General features: G+C 36.0%; 1 non-coding gene across 1 annotated transcript; it reads left to right on the top strand.

The window, feature by feature from the left end:
• Positions 1-304: 304 nt before the first annotated feature.
• On the top strand, positions 305-411 carry LOC138878795 (small nucleolar RNA R71). The gene has a single exon (XR_011402571.1). It is a non-coding gene; the product is annotated as a small nucleolar RNA R71 (small nucleolar RNA).
• The last annotated feature ends 7,685 nt before the right edge of the window (positions 412-8,096 follow it).

Consider the following 8,096-nt stretch of genomic DNA (forward strand, 5'->3'; position numbering starts at 1 on the left):
TGTCACAAGCATCAGATTGGCTTGGTTGTTGTGTATTCACCTGAAAATTTCAAACTTTTGTGCCAATGAAACAATTTGTTGTGTTAGTGTATTTAAAGCATCAACTTGATTTACTGTAGCAGCCTTCTTGATAATTATATGCTTAGATGGTCATCGGATGGCATTCTCAGAAATTTCATTCAACAATTGCAATGCTTCCTCTGTTGTTTTTCCCATTATTGAACCACCTGCAGCTGCATCAATCACATTTCTAGAAGAGGGTTTTAGCCCGTGATAAAAAATATACAATTGCATATGTTCAGGAATATCGTGGTGTGGACATTTTCTTAATATTGCTTTTAACCTTTCCCAAGCTTGATAAACTGACTTTGTGTCAGTCTGCAAGAAATTAGATATGTCTTGTCTTAACTTTGTGGTTTTAGCAGGGGAAAAATATTTGTTTAAAAATTTCTGAGCCATTTGATCCCACGTGGTAATGGAACCTTGTGGCAAACTTCGCAACCAAGTCTTGGCATCTCCTTTTAAAGAGAAAGGAAATAGCCTTAACTTGATAGCTTCAGGAGGTACTCCATTATACTTAGCTGTTTCAACAAGTTCCAAAAAGTCAATTAAATGAATGTGTGGATCTTCACTTGCGTCTCCAGTGAAGATGCAAGACTGTTGAATTGTTTGAATCAGGCCAGCCCTGATTTCAAAGTTGTTGGCTGCCACTGGAGGTTTTCTGACACTAGATTCATAGTTGAAGCGGTCAGGTCTAGCATAATCCCTTAGGATTCTGTTTGCTGGCCTTGGCTCCACTTCATCAAATTGATCCTCTATTTGTACTGGTGGTGGTACTTCACATGGGTTGATATTTTCTACTTCCTGATTCTCCATACCTTCACAAGCTATGCTTTGGGAAGATAATGCTTGTCCTTTCCTGCGCAATCGAAGAAATCTTTTAGTTTCAGGATCGTAATTGACCAACTCTTTTATAGAAGAGCAGGTCATAAACTACTCAAAATTCTAAAAAAAAAACAAACTGAACTTAACTCCTAAAGTGGTAGTAGTAGTAGTACTTAGAAGAAAATAATTAAAAGAAAGTGATGAATAACAAGGACAACAAAGATGACAAAAATAATAAGCGATCAAATAAAAATAGTAGTATGATAATGTTATTATTATTATTATTATTATTATTATTATTATTATTATTTTATTATTATTATTATTATTATTATTATTATTAATAGTAGTAGTAGTATATGATAATAGTAATTATATTAGTACTAATTAGCAATAGATGCTATGAAAAACAAATGGTAAACGAAATCAGTTAGTAGTAACAGTAACTAACGATGGAAAATAATAATATAATACTAATATAGAATATAGTTACAAGTAGTACTAGTATTAATAATAGTGACAACTATGCTATAATGATGATAAGAAGGATAAATGATAATAACACTTGTATAAGATGTTAGTACTTGTAATAGTAGTAATATTTAGTAAACATTGATAGCAAAGAAAATAATACTAATAGTAAGTTTCCAAATTAGTAACAAAATATTTAGTCTGAAGTAGACTTGTGCCAATCCCCGACAATGGCACCAAAAATTTGATGAGGCCAATACGTATAAGATTTTGCTACTCGTACTTTGTCAAATTCTAGTATAATTTATGATATCGTCCCACAGAGATTGGAGAATCTAGCTACAAACTTATAATATTCTTACTACTATTTGAGAGAATCAGATTGATGAAGTTTTGTTTGTTGAAAATTTAATTTGCTTAAGTTGAAACAAAATAACTTTCGGAAGATTTATATTTAAAAAGAGTTGGGAATCATTGAATTCACTCGATAGCGTAATAATAATAAAATCTTAGCTTTTACATGTATTTCTCTTAGAAATAATTGTTTATTGCTAATACAATTATATTTTGCTCACTAAGAAATAATAAATTAATAACACTCCGCAAGGTTATGTAAATCAATTGATATATGCCTCGTGACGATTAAACTGAAATAATTTTCTTGCCTGAATTGTGCTAAAAAATAGCAAAAACCTCTTGCGATAAATTTTTACTAAAAATCAATAATCTTGCCAACTACAACTCCTCTGTGAGAATTAGAATGGAAGTAAGCAAGATTACAAACTTGGAATGATAGCTTAAAAAGAATTACTCTCACTCTATTATTTTACCCAATAGTTATCGTATATTAATTTTGCTTCGTGAGAATTACAAAATTGACATACAACTAACTTTGGAGAATAAATAGATAGAAGTGATAATAATTAATTAAAACTAATATTCCAGCATAATATAGAAATATAATTAGAAAGTTTCAAGTCAAGCATGTAGTAAAATTGAGATTAATATTATAATGCTATCGAGCTTCATCAACTATCCCAACAAAAGAGATTACTCCATTATGGAGTATTTAAATCTCACAAAGAAAGAAATTCTTAAAGTACTATCAACACTCTTAGAAAATTCAAAGACTACAAGATAAAATGAAATAGATAAAGAGAGAAGTAAAGACCAAAGCTAGAGAAAAGTTTGCTAATCAGGCACGTATGATCTCTCCCCCTTTCAACACAACATCCTATTTATACAAATCAAATCTCATAAGGTGCCACGATGCCTCGTGGTTATTTTGCCATGACGCGTCGTGCTTCTATTGCCATGATGCAGCGGGCTTCTATTGCCATGATGCCTCGTGCTTCTCTTTTTATTCCTTTATTTGCTTTATCATGATATTTTTATTTCCTGCAAAATACTATTAGAAAATACAGATAATTGACATATTATATATATATATATATATATATATATATATTATTTAAAATAATTTATTTTTAAGTATATAATATATGAATATTTTATAGTCATCAACCTCCAACCCGCCCAAATTTTGCCAAATATAATTCGATAACATCAAACAAAATTATAGGAATCAATTGCAAATAGTAAAACTTCAATTTTTAAAAGGTCAATAAAAGTCAAAATTGTTCCCATATGGTCAAATGTTGAGTCTAGGGGCAGATCTCATTTACCCATAACAGCACGAGTCCAAATATGTGTTTGATTTTCAAATTCAAGTCCAAATCACAGCTCAAAATCTCAATTTTTATTCTCTTAAGTTGTATTCAAAAACCCCAAATTTTATCTCATAATTTTATATTTTAGGTGTTAATAATCCATGTACATTCTGGACATAATATTATAAATGAGTATAAATCACTTATCCCAAGGTTTTGTATACAAATCTCCAAGCAAAATCTCCCCTCTCCAAGTCCAGGGTTCAAAATTTGAGAAAATGAGCTAAAATCCAGAAATTTCAACTATTAACCCACTTGTAGATGTCGCATTTGCGATCCCTAGATCGCAAATGTGAAACCCTACCTGATCTTGCACTGTCTCTATTGCGACCAAAATCCTTCGCAATTGCGAAGACTCGCCTGATTGCCCACGTTGCAATTGCGACACAATCCCTTGCAAATGCGAGGTTCCCTTCAACAACCCTCAGTCGCAAATGCGATAAAAATCCTCGCAAATGTAATGTCCCCTCAACCATAACCAGGTCGCAAATGTGACAACTACCATGTAATTGTGATGGCTACATTTTTAACACACTCATCGCAAATGAGACGCACCAGAACCAATAATAACTCAACAATTACACAATATGCTCTGGGTGGTTTGAAACTCACCCCAACCTTCCGGTACCCCATCCAAATATTTCAACAAGTCCATATACTTTATACAAACTTATCCAAAGGCTTGAAGCGCCACATGACTTCAAAGCCAAGAATCGAAGATCAAATCATTCTCTTAATTTTCAAACATTCCAACTTCACCGAACACGTCCGAATCATACTTAGACATTCCGGATCAGAACCAAACTTAGCACACAAGTTTCAATAAACTAAATAAACTTATTCAAGGTCTCAAAACTATAATAGGAGTCCGATATCACCAAATTCAACTCCCAGTCAAACCTATAAACTATCCAAATATTATAATTTCCAACCTTCGACAAATAGATCCAAAACCTTCTATGATCTCCAAATATAAATTCGAACATACACCCAAGTCTAAAATTACCATAAAAACATATTGAAACCAATAAATCTCGATTTTGAGGTCATTTACTCAAAAGTCAAATCTTCCAACTTAAAGATTCCAAGTTGAGAATCACTCTACCAAATCAATAACCTCTCGAAAATCAAAACCAACCATAAACACAAGTCATAGAGCATCATATGAAGCTACTCAACGTCTCAAACTGCAGAATGGAATGTTAGAGCTCAAAACAACTGGTTGGGTCGTTACATTCTTCCTCACTTAAATATATGTTCGTCCTCTAACGTGCCAAACATCATTTCAAAGCTGCCAAATTACTGTATAAATCATCATATACATACCCATGGGTGATATCTCTTCACCTCAATCCACATAAGCCCATTAACACAATTCTGACTGAAGATTCTTTCTTCAACTTTAGCATACAATAACTAGAACAAAATTTCAACTTCCAAAACTCCCTCTAAGATTCGATTCTTGTGTATATACACTATAACATTCCCACAAGCTGCACCAAGACAAAAAATACTCTTAAGATAAACCACATGATGTACCGCATAACTCATATACTCATGTACAACTATATCTTCTAGCCATATTAGGTGTTCATTATCAAAACTCGGTACCGATAAAATACCTCCTATCAAATAAAATCTTATTCCAAACTTTTGCAACACTTTTAATGATGAAAGAAACATGTAGGAACTCATAACTACCCATCAAACTAGTAAGTCATGGGGTTATCTCGCCCGATAAGAACCATTTCCAAATTCTGAGCTAGTTAATGATATTTTTCTTCCAAAATACGTAATTCAAATCTGATTGCACTAATTATAGGTCCAATAACCTTGTCTCATCCAATAAAACTACTCGATCGGCATGCCATACCAAATTCCACCTAGAACCATATATGATGCAATTCGTGCACCAAATAAGCAACAACTCGAATGTAGCCAATAATGAAAAGAGAGCCAAATAAGAGAATTGTTCAACAAGTTTAACATATACAACTAGAAAAGCACAATGCTACGAACCCATCCCACAAGCGAGAAACAAAACACACAAAGTAAGCATGAGGAATCGTACCAAATCATAACTCCACTTCGGTGCGCAACCCAAACCAAACATATCAATCCATATGAAAATACTCATACGCCAAAATTCTCATACTTACCAAATATATAAGTACCAACAGCAAGCACGTACAATGCATGTCATGACCCAAGTTCTCCCTCCGTGAACTGTTATGACGACACCTAGTCTCTGCGAGTAGGTAAGCCTAACAAATTGCGGAAAAAGGAAATGAAATATGAATCTAGCAAGCTGCGGGTAAAACATAATAAAAGAGTTTAAAATGCCACTCGGCATATACAATACACACTCTCAAAACTGAATCACAACTTCCAAAACCCGGAATCTCATGAAATCACAAGCTGTAGAAAATCTATATAGCGCTCTAACTCCAGAATGTCTAATCAAAAGTAAATACATGAAGTCTAAAGCTAGAGGGGAGAATAGAGAGGGACTTCTGGATCTACAAACGCGACAGATATACTTCGAAGTCTCTGATATCGCCCGCTTCACTGGCAGAACGGCTGAGCAGAAGAACCTGGATCTACACACGAAAAATATGTGCAGGAAATGTCATGAGTACACCACAACAGTACCTAGTAAGTGCCAAGCCTAACCTCGGTCGAGTAGTAATGAGGAAGGTCAGGGCCCTACTGCTTATATATATATAACAAGGTAAAACAATGTGAAGTGCGACAGTATAATTGAAAATACTAACAGTCAATAAAGAGTAAAATCACAGAGAGAATATACTCAGTATATAAAGATAGCAACATGAGATCTCCCAGGATATTGTCTCGTAGTCCCAAACGTAAATGTGCAGAGGATCTCTTGGGATATAGTCCCATAGTCCGAATCATAAATATGTAGGGAAATCTCCCGGAATACCAATCCGTAGTCCCAAAGTAAATATCCAGTACATGAGAATCTCCCGGGATGTCGTCCCGTAGTCCCAAATATAAACGTGCAAGGGGATCTCCCGGAATACCGATCCGTAGTCCCAAAGTAAACATGCACGGGGATCTCCCGGGATATCATCCAGTAGTCCCAAAGTAAACACACAATAGTCTCTAGAAAGAATCTACAGTTCTATTCGAGAATAAACATGAATTTCTACTCTAAACATGTTGCACAGAATACAAGTAAGCAGTTAAAGAAGGTAAGACAATTAAATCACATAAGCATGATTTTCCTAAGCTAACAATAGACATCAAGTACAAGTATTGCTCAATTACAAGAAAAACACAGATATTTACTTAATAAAAATGAGGTTTTTTTTTCAACAATTAGCACGTGTACGCACTCGTCATCTCACGTACACAACATTCATATAACAACAATACCAAATCCTAAGGGGAGTTCCCCCACATAAGGTTAGGCAAGCCACTTACCTCGAACCAGCTCAAAATCAATCCTAAATCACGCTCTTGCCACGAGTATCAAACTCCGAGTGGCCCAAATCTAATTAAATCAATATCATAATGTAAATATAACTACAAACAACGAGTTTAGCTAAAAGAATCGAAGCTAAGGTAAGAAAATAGAAAAACGCCCAAAAATCCTCCCCGGGCCCACGTCTCGAAATCGGGTAAAAAATTACGGATTATGAACACGCATTCACTCACGAGCACTCGAACAAAAATCCGACGCCAAAATCTCACTCAAAACTCGGATTTTTAATTGGGGAACTTTTCTCCCATTTTCAAACTTTTGCCCTCAATTTCCTTAATTAGAAGAGGAAAACAACAATAGATTATAATATTATGATCAAGGTCGAGTTAGAATTCATTACCCAATGATTCTCCTTCAAAACACCTTGAAAAATCGTCTCCCACTGAGCTTCAATTCGATTTTTGTGTTATGAAATTTCAAACCCTCGATTTTTCTATATCTGCCCAGCGATTACTGCATCTGCGGTTCATAGGGCCACACCTGCTGTCACGCACCTTCGACTTGGGCTCCGCATTTGCGAAATTTCATTAACTCTTTACGCACCGCACCTACACTCCCTTCTCCGCATCTGCGGTCCTTGAGCCGCATCTGCGGTCACTGGCCCTTGTGCCCAAAACGGTACCTGAAACCTCTTGCCTCGCATCTCCGGGCCTCACCTGCGGGCTCCTCACTGCAGGTACGAAAATACTAGAAGCAGCAAATTTCAGAATAGCCTAAGTCCAAATTCAACTTCCGTTAAGCATCTGAAACTCACCCGAGGCCCCTGGGACCTCAACCAAACATGCTAACCAATCCTAAAACATCATACGAACTTAATCCAACCCTCGGATCACATCAAACAACGCAAAAACCACGATTCACCCTCCAATCCAAGCCTAATGCATTTGAAATCTCAAGAATTCTACAACCGATGCCGAAACCAACCAAACTATGTCCGATTGACCTCAAATTTTGCACACAAGTCACATTCAACACTACAGAGCTATTCCAACTTTCGGAATCGGATTCTGACCCCGATATCAAAATCTTACTATCGATCCGGAAACTTCAAAAATTAAACGGCATTTCAAGCCTAAATAAGCTACGAACCTCCAAAACACAATTCGAACACGCCCTAAGCCTAAAATCACCCAACGGAGCTAAGGCGGAATTCCATTCTGATGTCGTCTTCACACTGCTCCGACTACGGTCCAAATTCTAAAGCTTAAGCTCTCATTTAGGAACTACGTGTCCCAAAACACTCCGAAACTCAAACAAATCTTCCCGACAACTCACAATAGCAGAAACAAACACAGGAAAAACAGTTAATAGGGGATCGGGGCGTAAATTCTCAAAACAACCGGCCGAATCGTTACACCCTCCCCCTCTTAAAACATTCGTTCGGTCTCCCAAGTTGCCTCATCGACCGGCTGACCCCGCCACTGAACCTTCACTGATGCAATACTCTTTGACCTCAGTTTTCGAACATGCCTGTCCAATATATCCACTAGCTCCTCAACATA

Source organism: Nicotiana sylvestris, chromosome 9 (assembly GCF_000393655.2).
Source record: "Nicotiana sylvestris chromosome 9, ASM39365v2, whole genome shotgun sequence".
NCBI lineage: Eukaryota > Viridiplantae > Streptophyta > Magnoliopsida > Solanales > Solanaceae > Nicotiana > Nicotiana sylvestris.